This window comes from Mustela erminea, chromosome 2, assembly GCF_009829155.1.
Source record: "Mustela erminea isolate mMusErm1 chromosome 2, mMusErm1.Pri, whole genome shotgun sequence".
NCBI lineage: Eukaryota > Metazoa > Chordata > Mammalia > Carnivora > Mustelidae > Mustela > Mustela erminea.
In genome coordinates this window covers 58,385,764-58,405,272 of record NC_045615.1, presented here as the reverse complement: position 1 = coordinate 58,405,272, position 19,509 = coordinate 58,385,764, and the positions used below count along the sequence as shown (strand labels likewise).

The 19,509-nt window shown below is 39.5% G+C and overlaps 1 pseudogene; it reads left to right on the top strand.

Moving 5' to 3' along the window:
- The first annotated feature begins 9,799 nt into the window (after positions 1–9,799).
- LOC116582173 lies at positions 9,800–14,075 on the top strand (annotated as a pseudogene).
- Positions 14,076–19,509: the final 5,434 nt, after the last annotated feature.

The window sequence follows — 19,509 nt, the reverse complement described above, 5'->3', positions numbered from 1 at the left end:
AAGCACCATGAGCATCAGCGTGCCTACATCAGTCCCCTCATCCCCATGTCCCACAGGAGCAATGGCGTTGGTGTTGAGCCCAGACGGATATGTAAAAGAGAGGAACTCTGAACTGAGGGAACCCCAGCCTGTTATAAGGGGCACACTAGCCCTTTGCTCCAGTGGGAGACACTACTTATCTTCCACTGTTCACCCTATGAACATATTTGAAAAGATACTCCAGCGGCACCTGGGTGGCTCCATCAGTTAAGCATCTGCCTTCAGCTCAGGTCATGATCCTAGGGTCTTGGGGTCCAGTCCCAAGTAAGACTTCTTGCTTAGTGGGGAGTCTACTTCTCCCTCTGCCTCTGCCTCTCCCCTCCATCTTGCTCACTTGCTCTCTCTCAAGCTTGCTCTTTCCCTCAAATAAATAAATGAAATCTTTGGGGAAAAGGAAGGAAGGAGAGAGGGAGAAAGAAAGAAAGAAAGAAAGAAAGGGAGGAAGGAAGAAAGTATAATCCCAAACTGCCTCACTTGCAAGACACACAGAAACATGACCACCCACAGAGGACTGTTTCCCAAAAACCAGTATGGAGACCAGGGCCTGCCATTGGTTGTTACCAAGGAAGCACAATGAACAAATGACTTTTCTTTCTTTTTTTTTTTTTTTTTTAAGATTTTATTTATTTATTTGACAGAGATCACAAGTAGGCAGAGAGGCAGGCAGAGAGAGAGGAGGAAGCAGGCTCCCTGCTGAGCAGAAAGCCGGATGTGGGGCTCGATCCCAGGACCCTGGGATCATGACCTGAGCCGAAAGCAGAGGCTTTAACCCACTGAGCCACCCAGGCACCCCACAAATGACTTTTCTATCCTGAGTAATACATGTGTACCCAACAACTTAGTCTCAAAATATTAAGTACACTGTTAAGAGCAAATTCATAAAATTAGAGAGTAAATTGAATATAAGCCTAGTCAATGTTATTAATACACTTCTCTCAATAATTGAGAGATCAATTTACGAGAGAATTAGAGAAGTGCAAGATGTGATGACAACAATGTGTTATGTTTAGTAACCATGGCTAGAACTATAAACCTCCGCTTAGTAAATACACATCGCTTCTGTGTATACAGGGAACAATCCCCAACAATTACCACATTTTATATAACACAAAGCAAACCTTAAATTAACACAGACTGTTCTTTAAAATAAATAACTACAAAACTGCCATAAGTTTGGGAATTTAAACACAATACACACACTTCTACATAATTCATAGGTGAAATTATTAGAAAAGCCTTTAAGTTTAATGATAATGATAATGAAACTTGAAAACTTGAAAGTCAATCAGTTAAATCTCCATGATATTAGAAGAGGAAATTTTGAAATCCCAAAAATTAGATTGAGGGAAATGATATAGAAACAGCAATTAAAGAATTAAAAAACACAAAAAAATAGGATCACAAAATAAATACCAAAACCCAATTTTTCAGGGAAGACTACTAATAATATTGACAAACTGGGGAAAATGAATAAGGGAAAAATAGAAAGTACACATGAGCAGTCGTAGGCATGAAAATAAGAATACAAATACAGATGTAATAGGTAATACAAGGAAAATTGAGGTACATAGTTTAACCTAACTAAATGGCAATCTTGTTTTGACTAAAAAAAAATTAATATAGTATAATACATACTGTTTGCGGATCCACACATATGTAGTAACAGGATAAAACATACATGTAAAAAATACAAACAATTCCATATACTGCTTAACCCCCAGAGAGCATAGAATGAGATCTGAGGACAGTGCACAAGAGCATCTCTAATGAATTACTGATCAAAGACTAAAGATAGGGGCACCCAGGTGGCTTAAAGGGTTAAGCATCTGCCTTCTGCTCTCGTTATGATCTTGGGATCCTGGAATCGAGTCCTCTTCAGCGGGAAGTCTGCTTCTCTCTCTTCCTCTCCTACTCCCCCCACCTGTTCATGCTCTCTCTCAAATAAATAAAGTTTTGGTTTTTTTTTTTTAAGGTAAAATAAGTTTACAAACTGTTAAAATCCAGTACACCAATGATTATTTTCTAATGTGCTCTTTTTTTCTGTGTGCTTGAATATTTTATATATTTTTAAAAGGATTGATACTCAGTGAGAGGATTTATTCAAGAGAGGGAGAGGGTTGCACATTAGAAAGAATATGGCAATGGAAAAAATTTGAAATCATTGTGTGCGACTTGAAGGCAGAGACTTAGATTTTTGTCTTTGTCATTATTCAGTAACTACTCATTAGAATAATAAGAGGTCAATATGGTCTAGAATGTGAGGTCTTCGGGAAACAACACTTGAGAAAAGCAGTTTCTACGTAGTTGAGTTAGTCCATGTTTGTAACTGTTGAGGTGCTATTACAATACAAATTTGGGGAAAATCAATTGGACAATGTTGTATATGATGGTTAAGGAGTGAGTCATAGACAGGAGGCAAGAGGTCAGTAAAGAACAAATTGAAGAAGCCTAAGTGGGAAGGGAGAACAGTCAAAACCAGAGAAAAAACCATTTATATTAATATAATAATAATGATGACAATAATTAGTTCAAGAACCATTACAAGGACAAATGAACGGGTGTTGGTGGCTGGGTACCAGGAAGAGAGAAAGGAGGACATCAGTGGACTTCTGGGGTTCAGGTGTTTAGTGTAGAAGGTAATATACATTACCTTCTTACCATACATTAACGAGAGAACTGACTGAAGCTTCTATAAAATGAGATTACCACAGATCTTATATTTGGCACCATTTCTGTTTTAACAACTGCCTTAGGTGGAATTCCCTGAAATAGACTCCGAGGTGGAGATGTGCCAGCAGGAAGTTAATGCTTCTCCATTAACGCCCCTGGAAGAGAGAAGGAAGTAGAACAGAGAAAGGAAAAACGTGAAGAGTTGATACATTCTCGAAAGACAAGAGGCCTCCCCTGGTCCCTCAGGAAGCTCGAAGTTCCAATGCCCTTCAGAATTGTTCTCGCTCTGAAGTAACAGGATTTGACCTTTATCCCCTCCCCTCCTGACCAGGCCTTAAAAAAACGGGACCGGAAGCCTAGGACTCCAGGGGAGGGAGGAGTGGGGGAAGGCTGGGGTTGGGGCGGTGGTGACTTTGGACAAGACAGCGCTGTTCAGCTGAAGGCAGTTATTGAAGTGCTGACTCAGCTCTGAGCAGTCAACAGCCAACATTTCCAGCCTCGGTGATGAAGAGGGTCACAGCATGCACCCCAGTCCTTTGCATGGGCCACTCAGGTCCCCTCGTGTCCTATAATAAATTCCAGGTCCAGCTCTTGCAGGATTCTGTTTGATCTCTTTCCTGGGGAAACTGACAGAGGACAATGAGTGGGACAAACTGCAATGCAAGTGGTCTAAAAGCCACAAATGAGCATCATCCCTTCCTTAATGACAGTTCCAGATTCGCTGATTTCTCTGCCATCCCCTGAGTCAGGGAACTTGCGAGCAGAGTGACCCAGACCTCATTGCCGAGAGGTCTAAGTCCCGGTCACCATGGCCTCTGGCCACATGTGCTGCCCTTGTCCGCGTATTCTTGGCTGTCCCCACTGTAGTGGTTCCTACTTACCAAAAGCACTAATACATTGTGCAGATTACCAAATATGTCCACTGGAATTACACGTCTAGGGACGGAGGAAGTAATTTCTAGGAGGTTGTAACGATGTTTAGGTGCTAGATCAGCTGTGTCAACTCGGACCTCACACGGGACACATCTTGAAATCCCATATTGCTCCTTTTCTGACATACAGCTGTCCAAATAAATCCAAATAAACAGGTCACTTTGGGGAAGAATTGGGTGTCCTTATTGTATGTGCTTGTCAGGGAATTGCTGGGGTTTCAATTCCAGGAGTTTCAACTTCTTCTTCAGGAAATGGGGGTTAGGTAGGAAATTGGCTTGGTTCTGAAAACTGAGTGGAGGACTGTGACTTTTTATTGGGGAACTGCTCCAGTGGGGCATGGCTTGGGGTGAGGGCAATGCCTACAGAAGAAATCAACCAATAGCTGTCAACCCCAGCATGTGGGGAATGAGCACCCTGGACTCAGAATGTGCTCCCAGGTATTATATCCTTTTTTTTTTTTTTTTAACATTTTATTTATTTGAAAGGGAGGGGGAGAAAGAGACTGTATGCACAAGAACAGGGGGATGGAGAAGCAGACTCCCCGCTGAGGAGGGAAGCCAATGCAGGGACTCGATCTCAGGACCCCGGGATCATGATCTGAGCCAAAGGCAGATGCCTGACCGACAGAGCCACCCAGTCACCCCTGGCATCCTTTTAATAACCAGTTCTTTTAAGATGAGTGTGGAAAGACCGAACTGAGAAATATGTTTTGTTGAAAAGGAGAAAAATCTAAGAATGTTTGAAATTCTAAATAATCAGAGTTCCTGTGGGTCTTAACTCTGCCTCAGTCTCAAAGGATAAACTTGCAATATAGTGTTCTCAGGCTTGTGTGGAATAATTCTGGTACACCAAACACAAATCTAACTAATATATTGTGTACCTATAATTAAACAAAGGAAGTGTTACAAGTGAAAACAGTTTTTGCTAGGGTCTCATGTATTTGTTGTAGGTGGAGAGAATAGCTGGAAAATCCTGACCCGACTCATTGAAAATGGCATAAGAAAAACTCCCCGCAGGGCAGGATCAGCTCTGTAAACTTTTGTGTGCCCTAGACTGCTTCCCTTATGATCCCAGGTATGATGAAAAACAACCAGGTCATGAGAAAACTGTTTTGTTTTGTTTTTTAATCCATTCTCCAAATGTGAAAGGGCTCAGTTGAAGAAAAGGTCCAAAATAACGTATTATTGTGTATAGCACCATAACAGATGGTCTCTTACAGTTCCCGTGAGGGCAAAGAGTACTTTACTGCTTAAAGTTCAAGTTCAAGGCCACTCTTGGTTCAAAGCCCTGAAAGGTGTTGCTTTAGTTCTTCAGGACAATCAGCTCAAACTTCTGTGCATTCCAATCCTTCCATCCATCAACATTTGAATCCTTGGAGAGAGTAGAGTGTTGTCAATTCAAAACAACTATTTCTCATGGCTCACAGACTGGTATATGCTCTGTTTCCCTTTAAGAAGCAGAGAAAGTCACAATAAATCCGGGGAAATGTTGATATAAACTAGGGATTTCCAGCCTCAGAGGTGGAACTAGAAGAGCCACGAACAAGGTTGTTTTGGAAGGAAAGTATTTCTGGAATTCAAGGACTGCCATTATGAGTTGGTTTATCTTTATTACTCTGAGTTTACTGAGCATTACAACAAATTACATAGTTTATAATAAATCTTTTATGACAGCCTTACAATGTGTCTTTTCTATACTTTAGCTCAGGCAGGAAAAATAAACAAAATAAATTCCCTCTTTAAAAATTCAGGACTAGACCAAGCAGACAAACAAAAAGCGCTTAAAACAAGCAAACAGAAATGACCTCTAAACACAAGGTGTCTTTCTATTTAATTGCATTTAAAACTTCTTTAACTTTGACAAGTACCTTTCCCCCAACACCTTTGTTTATCTTACCCATCACTGGAACCCCATCTTCACAAGATTTGCACTTAGTATTTTTAAAGCAGCTTAAAAATTCAATTATCCTATCTGTATCATTGAAAGAGAAAGATTTTATTACATCATAGTTGATAATTACTATATTATACAATAAAGATATGAGCAGGTCCCTTATGTAGGCTGCTTGGGTTCATCATTGGTGTGACGAGATGAAATGAAGTCTGGGAAGACTTACCTTAAAAGAACTACTGCAGGGGTGCTTGGGTAGCTCAGTCGGTTAAGCATCTGCATTCAGTTCTGGTCATGATCTCAGGGTCCGGGGATTGAGCCTGCATTCGCTCCCTGCTCAGCGGGGAGCCTGCATTTCTCTCTCCTCCCTGCTTGTGCTGTCTTTCGTCATCTCTGTCTCTCTTTCTGTCAAATAAATAAATTAAATCTTAAAAAAAAAAAAAAACCTACTGCCAATAAAACAGACGGCCTGGAGAACCCTACAGACTTAGATGGATTTATATCATAAAGGTGGTAGAATTATAGTTAATTATTTTTAACAGAGGGCCTTCAATTAAGGGCAATACCATGTTAATGTGGGGAAAAAACAACAACACACAAAACACTCTGACTATTGCTGGCCACAGAACAAGCAGTCTCCTTACCTTGTATAAGGTAAGAGTCATCGAGGTCACATGTTAACAGATTGCCAGAGCCATGCCCTGGAGATTTGTGATCAGATCTGAGCAGGTTCTGAAATCTGTGTTTAACAAGTCTCTCTGGGATTTGATGTGACTGGGCAAGCAAGGGCATTTCCCATGCTTCTACTGGAGCCCAGTGAAGCATTTTTAAGAAACCTCCTTTCCTGCTGAACTGTACTCCAAAAATAACAGAGTTCACAGGGAAAAAAGTAGGATTAGAGAAGGGCATACAAATCCTCTGTAATGTAACCACAATGCTAACAAAAACATTAACAATTCTAATTAAGCAAATAAATAAAAAGCTACACGAGTCAAAACACACACACACACACACACTACAGTAAATACAGGATTCTACCGTTAAAAAAAGTGAAAGCTAGCTTAAAGTGTGAGGGAACAGTAGACTGTCCAATCACGGAGATGAGGACCAAATCCATAAAATGATGTCAGAGAACCAAGTCATACACACTTCGAAGACAGGGTATGTGGCTAGGATGATGCCAGAGGAAGCCCAGGAGGAGAATGATTGCACCCCATGCCCAGCACTTCATTCTGTGGCTTGCTGCCTCTCACCGTGGTCCTGTCCTCTGTGCTCAATTTTTGTTATTTGTTGACCACTGTGGTGACACTGGTCATGACTGGACTACATTCTACATCATACTGATCTCTTTCCCCAATTTAGCAATGGCTTTGAGATACTGTGTCTTCTGGAAACACGTTTAAGAAGTAAAGGACTTAGATGGTGTATGCTCATGGTTGCAGGAATGCAAGTTAAATTAGTCTTTCAGAGGGCATGTTTAAATAAGGATAAAGAGACTTGAAATAGTCATATTTTCTAATTCAGTGACACCCCCAAGACTGCTGCTGGCACCACTGCCACTGTCCACAAGGGGAACTAGCTGCCTCCCTTCTCAGCACATAAATTCTGCATAGCCCGTCTTCTTCAGCGTGCCATCCTTCTATTCAAGGTCTAAGAGAGCCCATGCGCTAGCAAAGGAGGCTGGGAAATCAGATATAGCCCATATCTTTCAGCTTCTATGGTGTATGTGTGTAGGGAGGAGTCCCTCAACATAAGGAGGGGATTCACATGCTGAAAGGAAAAAGAAATGCTGTGTCCTTTAAAGATACCAATTCTATAGAAGTAAAATCTGGAATTTTATCAGGTAACTTGTTAATTAAATATGATATGCTCATATACTCATAGGATGGGATTCATATACCATCATTTAAAATCTGTTTTTCAGGGGCACCTGGGTGGCATAGTCAGTTAAAGTGACTGACTCTTGGTTTTGGCTCAGGTCTGTTCGCAGGGTCCTGAGATGGAGCCCTGTCAGGCTGTGTGCTCAGCCCTGGAGTCCACTTGAGTTTCTCTCCCTCTCCCTCTGCCTCTTTTCCCTCCCTGCTTATGCATGCTCACTCACTCTCTCTCTAATAAATAAATCTTTAAAATAAAATAAAATAAAATCTTTCATAGCCAATTTAACAACCTGGGAAATTCTTTTCTGTATTTCCTCTTATTTTATCTTTATTTACTTTACAATTAATAAAGAAAAAGACTAGAAGGGTACAAACCAAAGTATTACTCTGATTTATGCAATTATAGGTCATTTTTATTTTCTTTTTTATACTTTTCCATGTTTTCCAAATATTCCAATAAGTGGGTTTTTTTTTAAGTCAAGTTCATGTGAACCCCCTAGATTGTATTATACAACTAAAAAAAAAAAGTACTTAGATAAATATAAGCATAACCATTCAGAATTTCTTTATAAAATGGTAGTTACAAAATGTACAATAAAATTATGTTTCTTTCACTGCATATGTACTGTAAGTGATCATTCCGATTAATCATTCCTAACAAACTCATGTCTCATCAATTGTTCTCATGGGTTAGGACATGTTTCAAGCCCAGTTCTTTAAGCGTGGAGTTGCCAGCTATCAAAGATCACAAGTGTTTTCATCTTTTCCTGGGCAACCACCTGAGGCTTAGGGTAAAAGCTGAGCTGACATTTTAAAGGTCTGATTAGGAGTTACTCAGTTATTACTGCCTAATAAAAATTATTGCAATAGGAAGTATCTTTGAAGGCTTCTGTGTTAGACACTGTACTAGATAATACTATGTGTGTTACTTCTTAATCCTTTTAATCCAATCCAAATATAATTTCTCCATTTTGCTAAGAGGTACACCTTGAAAAGATATCTCACTTGTTCAAAGTCTCATAGCCATTAAGTGGTAGAAGCCAAACGCAAACCTGTCAGTTTGGGGTTCAAGGCTCCAAGCCAACATGAGCCATTAAACACTCAAGTCAAGTAGATTAAGGTTCAAACACAGAGGGGACCAAGTTCTGCTGTCAGGGTCTCCAGTGACGGTGGAGCCTCAAGTTCAATATTGGTTGAAGACAGGAGGCATCAAAGCAGGTTAGCATCAGCAACAAGACCTCCATGGCAATGCATGGACACATGGGCATGTTCACTGCTGTCTGTGGGCTGGTGGAGAGGTGGGGTGAAGCCCCGGGGAAGTCAGGCTGGCTGAGGGCCAGACACATGACAGTGAGTAGATCACAGTCTCTACCAAAGTTGGTATTTTTCACCACCCCCATTCCAGTCTGTGAGAGAATTTAAGTCGATATTGAAGATCCAGGGACCTGGGATGAACTATAGGAAAGAAGATGTACACATCCTATTACAAAACAAGGCGGTGCAAATCCATGCTTTATCACCAATTAACTGTGTGGTCTTGGCTAAGTTTCTTGTGCTTAGTTTCTTTGTCACTAAAATGCAAGACTGCACTTCATAGAGTTATTATGAGGATTTAACAACTTAATGTATAGGGAGAGCCATACACAGCACAAACTTAGTAATCTTTATTACTTCTTTTTCAGCATGTCCTTGCAACCTAATGGACACCGGCCACACACACAGAGGGAATTAGCGAGAAAGGATATAGTCTAAAACTCATGAAGTCATCAAGGGGCTAAATTCCCTCCAAGTTCCCTCAACACCAGGTGGGAACACAACAGACTATTTTAGGATCCCACTCACCAAATATCCTGCCAGCCATGCTCTCATGGGTTCAAGGACTTGGCAGGAAGGAGCCCACAGGTGGCAGACCTTTAGAACTTTGCGCTGAGTAGACCAGAGATTGACAGTCTCCAAGCAATAGACCAGTTGTCTTGACTTTGATTTAAGGCAATATTCTAGAATGCATTATTAAAGTAACTGTTACCATTTGGATGGGGAAGAAGTGAGCACTAATACTGAGCTGACATTCATTACTATTCATTCATAACAGACTAACAATGTATTTCTTTGACTGGCTTTTCTGTCCCTAAGTTTAAGAAGAGAAATAGGATAAATAACTTCAAATATTTGAAACACTGGTGTAGGGGGGTGTAAAAATTACATTTGTTCAACACGACCTTAAGATCCAAGGAATCAAAGCTACTAAAAAACAGATCTCATTTCAATCATAACAAAAAACTTTCTAACGGTGTGAGCCAGAAGGGCAGACTGCCTACCAGTGGGTCAGATTCAGTTCTTGTGCAATCTTTTGTTTGGGTGACAAATAGGCATAGCATGTGCTGCTGCGTATGTCCGCTGTACTTGCACAATTGGTGCAGTTATGCAAAGTGGCCCAGAAACTTTCTCATGAAAATCCAGATTCCTGCCTTTTTGGGAGAAGTCCCACGATATGCAGCAAGGACAGCATTCCCGTAGAGGAGCAGCACGCCGTCCCTGAATGGACTGCTCTCCCCATACGTGGGTGTGTGTGTTAGAGCAGACCCCCATCCCCACCTGATGTGTGCCTAGTTTATACCGCCCACCTGGAAGGCATTTGAGTTATGATCCCAAACGATCTTAATAAATGCAGAGAGAGGTCCTTTTCAGTCACTATGATTCTCTGATTCTTTAATTTTCTGAGTCTAAACATCATTCAACAATCTCCATGGTTTGTTGTCATTAGCAATTTATGAAGTTACCAGGCCCTGTGTGTCCCTCTCAGGAAGCATCTAACACCATTCTTTGGTTTAAGCATATGTCTTACTCTTAACACTTTGGCCAGCAGCTGCAAGGCTGTTCCTCTTCAAATTTCAAAGCAACTTTAAGAATAAGCACAGGAAATTCAAGTACTTCAACAGTACCTCTGGATGCTCTCCTGTGACTGATAAATGGTGTGCTAAAGAGCGAATTGCTACGACTTGTCTATTTTTACAAGACTTGTGCCACATTACTTCAATACATGCTCTGAGAAGACATACTGAATGTTCTGATGTTTAACTACATCAAGACTTTTTCCTTGGACTTCGCAGATTTCATTGGTTTGTATTCTTGAGAAAATAAAAATCGTGAGAAGCATAGAGTTTAATTAACATGTTAAGGCAAGTCATGTTATTATCATAAATGAGAAAAAAAAACCCAGAAATCACGGTAGCATTGTTCAAATTAAAATGGTGGCTGAAAAATAATCATGATAACCAAACCAGAAAACCGAATACCTAGGTAGTGTTTCTGCATGTTAGGTAAAGAAAATAAAGCTGTTTTTGCAAAAGCTAAAACTGTTGGCTACCATTTGAATGCAGGAACATGTAGGAGGTTGTGTTTCTAAATATAATGTAAATTAATCCTCTTGGTCATTAGGTATCATGCAGTCTTAGTGTCCTCAAAAGTCAGAAACAAGAACATCCTCAGGGAAGTTCCCAGGAGAAATGTTAGTTAGCCTTGGTAAATGTGTCTGCTAAATATTATTAAGTAAAATACTCATTTCTGTGATTAATATACAGTGAGAAAATATATAATAAAATATGTCTTGATAGAATGCAAGCTACCTAATCTTTTAAAAAGTGAAAAAACTTCTAAAATGTTTCCTTGCTTAAAAATGTCCAGAAGTGCCAAACACCAAAGGTGACCTATGTTGTTTCTATTATTTAAAAAAATAAACTTTAATTCTACTGAAAACTTTTAGAAAAACAGATATATTTGGGGAGACTTGTAGGATTTCTGAAATTTTAAAAAAAAAAAAAATACTTAAAGACCTCTATCTGCTCCTGAAATATTTCCAGTTCCATTTTCCTTTATTTTTCAAATGTCTTATTTATCTATTTGACAGAGAGAGAGCGTGAGCACACAAACAGGGGGAGCAGAAGGGAGAGGGAGAAACAGGCTCTCTGCAGAGCAGGGAACATGATGCGGGGCTCGATCCCAGGGTCCTGGGATCATTACCTGAGCAAAAGGCAGACATTTAACCAACTGAGCCACCCAGGTGCTCCTCCAGCTCCATTTAAAATGAATAAATCCTGCAAGAATATTTGGCTCAAATATCTTTGTTTCAAAAGCATAACTGACATGGTCAGTCCTCTGCAGGTTTAAGTTATTTTAAGTAAAATCAAGCAGACTTAAAAATGACCATAACCTGGACCCTTGTGGCCACCTTTTCTCTCTAGATGTGTGCGAGGTCTACGGGCTCAGAAAGTACGAACACCTGTCTGGCGTCAGGGAACCTGGAGAGCAAAAGGTAGAGTCCTGCGTAGAGACGATTGAGTTAATATTTACCAGGACAAAAATGTGTGAAACTTTATAGGCAGAAATGACCATGTATGGAGAATTATGGTGAGGAACATTGGGTATTTGGAAAAAATCAATTTCTTGCGCCCAGAATTTAGGTTATAGTGGAATAATATAGTGCTGGGAATAGCCTATCTTTGAAATCGTTTGGGTCTCAATTCAAATTCTGATTCAGGTATTCATAAAATCTTCTTTTAGATTAAAAAAAAATCCTCATGCCAGTAGATCTGGTGTGACAACAATCTGCATGAAAAAATACTTGTTAATCAGGTCCGTTCTGGGCTCTGCATTCTGAGGGAAACATTAACAAGCCATAGAGATCAATTAAGAGAAACGTTGTTTAGTTTGAAGGAAGGGCTGTCTCTGAATATTTGAAGGATTTTCACATAAGAAGTAAGAACAATTATGTGATCATTCTGAGAATGGTAGATTTTGTGAAAGGACATCTCCTTCAGACCAATAGAACACCTTGTAGCCCTGGGAACTGCCTTAGAACATTTCACAAACTCAGGAAACAAACTGAGGGTTGCTGGAGCAGAGGGGGATATGAGGGATGGGGTGACTGGGTGATGGACACTGGGGACGGTATGTGCTGTGGTGAGTGCTGTGAGTTGTGTAAGACTGACAATTCACAGACCTGTGCCCCTGAAACAAGTGATACATTATATGTTAATTTAAAAAGAAAAAAAAAAAAAAGAATGTTTCAGGAAGAGAGGAGCCCTTTGTCTCCAACAAGACAGGCTGGGGGGCCCACAGCAGAGAAGCTGTGGATGGGATTCTTACAGTGGGTGCCAGACTCCCTTGGGCTTATCAGATCCTCTCAAACTCTAAGATTCAATCGTTCTATCATTTCAAATGTTGGCTTGCAAAAGTCAAGGCAGTTCTCATTGTTCTGATTCTGTTTGCTCTTATATTCACAACAGTTTTGAAATCTGTTTCGTTATTCTTTTTTTTTTTTTAAAGATTTTATTTATTTAGAGAGAGAGAGCGAGCGAGAGTGAACACAGGCAGAGTGGCAGGCAGAGTCAGAGGGAGAAGCAGGCTCCCTGCGGAGCAAGGAGCCCGATGTGGGACTTGATCCCAGGACGCTGAGATCATGACCTGAGCTAAAGGCAGCTGCTTAACCAACTGAACCACCCAGGCATCCCCACTGTTTCGTTATTCTTGCCCTCACCCTTTTCATTGTGTTAAATTTCCTCTTAGGTCTCCTTTTCCCCTCGTCACTCTGTCAAATCTATTGCCCTGGTACCCACAGTGATAAGGAGCAATTCTCCCTTAACAGCCTAACACTGCACCAGAAATAGGTGTTTCTGCCACTACCAACACTTGAAAAACAAGAAGAAGAAAGAACAAGATTCACTCATACAGAAGAAAACGGATTTGGAAAAGTAATGACCTCCTGTTTATGACTTCAAGTCAAAAGAGATGAAATTACAATTTCTTAAAATTATGAAGATAAAAATAGTGTGATAGAAATACATAGCGCAAGCCAGGTGCGTTAGAGAGCAAGCTCTGGTTGGAGGCTCTGCCTTTCGCTGCCCACCTCCACCAGCAGGGTCCTTCAGGGCAGAAATTGCTGTCTCCATTCAAATACAGGAACGGAGGTTTAACACAGTTAAACCATTTACTAGTGGTCAAAGAGCCAAGAGAACTGGCTTAGAACTTGTGCTCTGATTCCAAAACCTGTGCTTTTTAGGTTCCACAAACTCTCTCTTAACCCCTCAGCAGAAGCAAAATGGCATTTAGAACAGAAGCCGTGTTTTAAAAATATTTAAGGAAATGATAGGTGGCTCCTTCCTGTGCTGTTTCTCTCTTTTGCTCTGGCCAGTGGCGCCAGGGAGGGACGGGCAAGTGTCACAGTCTTCCTACTGCCAGGAAACTCCGTAGCCACAGATGAGATCAGAAGTGGCATGATAAATTGTCCAAGAAAGCCCATTTGGGTCCAGCCCCAAAGACCAAGCCTTTTCGAAGGAACTTCCCATACAAAGGAAATCATGCTGGAAAAAGTATGGGTTGAAGCCAAACAGCCAAATTCTGCTATAGGAAATATGTCGGGGTCCAGCTGATCAAGAATGGCAAAACAATAAGAAAAAATTGAAAAATCACAGCATTCATATCCGACGATGGTTGTTTGAATTTTATCAAAGACAATAATGAGGTACTGGCCCCTGGATTTGGTCACAAAGGTCATGCTGTCAGTGACCTTCCTGGAGTTCATGTTAAGGTTGTCAAAATAGCCAGTGTCTCTCTTTTGGCCTTATACAAAGGCAAGAAGGAAGGACCAAAAGCATAAGTTTGGATGGTGAACACATGACAAAAATAAATTTTCACATGCCAGGAAAATCAGAAATCAAAAATAAAATCAAACATCTAAGGAAATAACAGTGAGCTGGACATTAAGGTTTTGGCACACAGTTTTCAGAGTAAGAGATAAAACATCTCAGTTAGGAGTGGGGAGATGTTGCAAGATCAGTGCAAAAACAGCCTGAAAAAGGCAAATGATATCTCTCCTCGGCGTCACCAAATCCCAGAACAAGTCCCTTCCCTACAACTGAAATTAGCTAGTGAGAGAATTTCAACTACTAATACAGAATTTGTTTTTAAAGCTGTTTAGTGCTTCTTGAATTTCAGTACAGTGAATCTATGAGTCTTTTTCCAAAGAAGTATCTAGACATCATACACCATCACTTGGCACAGCGTTAGCATACTAAAAGTAAAAGTAACGTGTGAGACAAGACTGACTGACTGAACAAATTCATGAATGAATGAAGGAAATGACACAAAACCAAATCATGAGAAAAGTCACCAGAAAAGCACATATAACAAAAGATCTCCCTGCACAGAACACTCCATGATTCAATGACCTCAATCACATTTGCCAATTTATAGGATTTCCTGGTTGATAATAATTACTTCATTTCATGGAACATTTCCTCTGTGCCAGGTGCAGGGCTAAGTGTTGGATGGATCTTCTTAGTGATTGCCCATGAAAACCCTTTGAGACAGTAGAGCACAGAGATTGAGAGCACAGACTGAAGCCAGACCAGGTGGACCTCGCTCTATATTTACTGAGCATGTCCGCTTGATCAAGATGCTTAATCTCTCTGTGCTCAGTTTTCTAATCTGTAAAATGGGATAAAAGTAGTTCCTATTTTAGGGGATACGGAATTTTTAGATCAGTGCCTGGCATAGAGTATGTCCAAGTGTGTTAGCCATTATCATTCAGATCTCGAGTCACACTGCGCCCAGACTCTAACTCCACCTTCACCGCTAACTAACTATATATGACCGGGCACAAGTAATTTAATCTCTGAGAGACCCAGTTTTGTCATCTGCAAACAAATATTGTAACAATATGTCCTGAGCTTATTCACAGATTACACAAATTAATGTGTCTGTGCTTAGAAGAGTGTCTGGCATACGAAAACACTTAATAAATGTTGACTGTTACAATATCCATTTTATAGATCAGAAAACTGAAGTTCTCATGTGCCCTTTGAGTGTGGTCTAGGGCTCAACTCCAGACATACTGACTCCCGCAGCCTAGTTCTTTTAAAGTGGTCTCAAAGAAAATCTTGAAATTTTAAAGAAATTCTACCTGGCAATATTCTAAATCATATCCTAATTATTTTGGGAGAGATCTATATGTGTTGGATTGCCAGTAGTCCTTTTATTAATAATCATTTAAAATGGAGATATTTAAATCTTGAGACAACATCAGAAAATGTTCGGGAATACCAGTTTTATAGCAGTAACTCTTGGCACAACTGCTCTCAGAGAATCTCAGTCTCACTCTTTGTGTCTAAATTCCAGCTGCTTCTAATCTCTTTAATCATCTGATTTCTGATATTCTTCTCTCTTGCCCTGAAAGACCACAAGCTCACCCATTGCCAAATAGGTTCAGGGAGGAAAGTATGGGTTTTGTAGTTAAACAAACATTGGCAAATTAACCTAACAGTGGACATTATTTTGTAAATATTAAAACAACCTTCTTAATTTCCCCTTGAAGCCCTTTCAGCTTTTCTTCAGCAATTTGAGCCCTGAGTTATTGCTGTAGGGAGAGGAAATAGCCTCAAAGACACCTTTTACCAGCACCGAATCTCGAATCTCGGAGCTACTTTCTTGACCTCTTAAAGGGAGAGAGTGGGCTTGAAAGGCAGACTGTCAGGAGAAAGAGAGAAGGCTAAATCATAAAACACCACTTTAAGAATATGAAGAGTCAGGGCTGGTATCCCTGAAGACAAAACTCAGGGTATGAGATAAAGAAGGTTGGAAATCCAGTAGATGAGACACGTGGGTCCTGCTCTCCTGAAGCAAAGCTCTGGACAGGAGAAGCATATTTGATTTCGGAGAATGCCTGAATCATGAAGACTTCATCTTTCTTCGCATGAGGGAAGGAGTGGTAGTAAGAGTAAGAGTTGTTGGCACAGTGAGATTAGGCAGTAGAAGGTTCTCAGTTGAGTGGTCCTAAAATGGATATTCCCACCTGACCCCAAAGTGGTGCACAAATTCAGCTCCTTTGGGACCCTGAGGAATAAGGGTGGTGATGACAGTGCTCAGGGACTGAATGGATGTCACTGAGAGCTTGTGGCCAATAACCAAAAGGCCACTTAGCCCTCACCCTGATTTGTAGAGTAGATAACAACCTCAGCCCTCTAAGGATAACAGGGAAGAGAAGTCATAGGTAAACAAGAAGTGTTTCCACAGGGACTGGAAGACAGTCCACAGCCTTGAAAATAAATCTTTGAGGCTATCTCCTTCCCTTCACCACAGCATACCCCTCTCCAATCCCCCCAGACACCATGTGGGAGAAAAGCAGGTTGAAAAGAAGGAATCCAAAATACCAAAATTTAGACAAAACAAACAAACAAACAAAACCAGGTTGTCTAAAGACTTAAATGTATTGGATTAAACGGAAATTATTGGATTAGAATAAATTGTCCTATTTTCCTACTCAGCGTACATTAGGTACTTACAAAAAAGATTATATAAGAGAGAACATAAACTGCATTTTCTTTTGACATCTATGTATACAGTACACGTACATTTATGATCTCCTCACACTAAAAGATTTTTTTAAGCAGCCAATTGTTTACAGAAATTTTGTTAGCACAAAAGTCAACCATACAGAAAAGAGTTAATTTATACATAATCTAATATGCTGAATGCTGAGAACACTGAGACTCAGAAGGAATAATAATATATATTAAATGTTAACTACGTGCCATTCCTGAACTAAGCACCGGATGTGTATTATCTTAATTAAACCTCAGGTAGTAGGTACTAATATTAGTCCGTCTTTATAGATGAAGAAATCAAGGCCTTTGAGGTTAAATAATTTGCCAAAGTCATTAGATAACACGATTCATTTGAACTTAAGGCTCCTTGGCTCCAGGGCTCTTAAAACTACACAATCCTTAGACTCCAAGAGCAGAGCATCTGCCCGGTAAGTTGGTGTTAGCGCTGCGATATGGAAGAGCTCTAAGAATAGCCTTATACATGTGAAAGGAATTCACAGAGGTGCTTGTAGGTGGAAAATAAAAATAAAACAGAAGGTAGGAGTGATGTGTAATAATTATCTCAGATTCATTCCAAGAGATACAATTTAGCAAGAATAGACAGTCTCTTTAAAAATAAAAATAAAAATAGGGCCACCTGAGTGGCTCAGTGGGTTAAAGTCTCTGCCTTCAGCTCAGGTCATAATCCCAGGGTTCTGGAATCAAGCCCTACATTGGGCTCTCTGCTCAGCAGGGAGTCTGTTTCCTCCTCTCTCTCTCTCTCTCTTTCTCTCTCTCTCTGCCTGCCTTTCTGCCTCCTTGTGATCTCTATCTGTCAAATAAATAAATAAAATCTTTAAAAAAATAAATAAAAAATTAAAAAAATAAAAATAAAAATAAAAACACGGAGGGGGGAGCTTTTATCAGACTGAAGGTAGTTCACTGTGGGTAATTTCTTTAAAAATAAACTTTTTTCCACAAATGAGAGGCAAGAAAAAAAGGGGGGTGGGTAGGAGAGAGAGAGAAGGGAAGAAAAGGAAGAAAGAGGGGAGGAGAGAGGAAAGAGAACTTTGCATAGCAAGGATTCTAAATTCAATGTAACATTTTTCCTTACTTTTCAGCAGCAGTTACTTTGTAGCCATTGGCCATAGTTTCAGAATTGATTTGATACCAGGATTCCTCTACCTGAAACTCAAAGTAAATATTCACTTAAACAGATGAAATTTACTCTTTGGAACATACACATAAATAGATTTTAAATTAATTATAAAAAACATTTTAATAGAAGTGTATGAATATATATTTATCACTTCTAAATTTTCTATTTCTCATTTCCATGTAACTTTATAAGAGTAAACATTTAAAAATATGTGTTGAATGAGTAAGTACTGCAAGGCTTGAATTCTGTTTTTCATCCTCATAGTCTAAGATAAATTGGAGAACTATATGCTTTTGACTTCTGGAAATTCTTTTTGTACAGTAGAAAACACATTGTTGTTTCTTTTAGATTAAAACTTATAACCTATAAAACAATTAAAATTTCATGTTCAGTATTTTTTCTCTTAGTCTGCTTCTATAGAATATCAAAAATGTAGACCAAAAAAAAAAAAAAAAAAAGGCAAGTTGAGAATCTAGATCAGTGATTCCAGAAGTGTGGTACACAGACCTCTGGGGACCCCTGAGTCACTTTCAGAAAGGCCATGAAGTCAGAACCATTTTCATAACAATGCTATCATATTAGTGATGTTCCCACAGTATTGGCATTTGCACTGATAATACAAAGCAATAGAGGGAGAAAAAGTGCTTAAGCACAACTCAAGGCAATGGTGCCCAACATGCACATAGCATATGTGCAATAAAAATACTACCAATGAGAAACACTAATTCAAAAACATCCAGGCACCCTTACGTTCACTACAGCATTATTTACAACAGGGAAGTTATAGAAGCAACCCAAGCATCCATCAATAGATGAATGAATAAAAATATTATGTGTGTATATACAATGGAATATAACTTGGCCATAAAAGAGTGAGATGTTGCCATTTACAGCATGGATGGACCTAGAGGTAAAATGGTAAGTGAAATAAATTAGAGAAAGACAAATACCATATATTTTCACTCATATATGGACTCAAATCAAAACAAAACAAACAAAAAGCACAATCAGACCAACAAATACATAGAACACACTGATGATTGCCAGAGGAAACGGGGTTGGGAGCATGGGCAAAAAGCCTGAAGGAGAGAGGGGTATATAAGCCTCCAGTTATGGAATGAGTAAGTCCCAAGAATAAAAGTCACAGCACAGGCATACAGTCAATGAAACTGTGATAGCATTGTAGGGTGACAGGTGGTAGCTACACTTGCGGTAAGCATAGCCTAAGGTACAGAGAAATTGAATCACTATGCTGTGGGCCTGAAACTAATGTAACTGTATGTCAACTATATTTCAAAAAACAAAATAAAGTAATACTAATGATGAATATCTGAATAGCTGTTTCATTTAATGATGTCTTTCAAAAACAATAGAACTGTTAATTTTATTAAAAGTTAAGCCTTAAGTACACATATTTTTAATTGTCTGTGTGAAAAAAATGGGACATAAACATATACCACTTCTTTATTATTTAAAGTTTTTTAAAAATTTATTAAGATACAATTGACATATAACATACTACTTTTAGGAGTACAACATACTGATTCAACATTTATATAAATAGCGAGATGATCGCAATAAG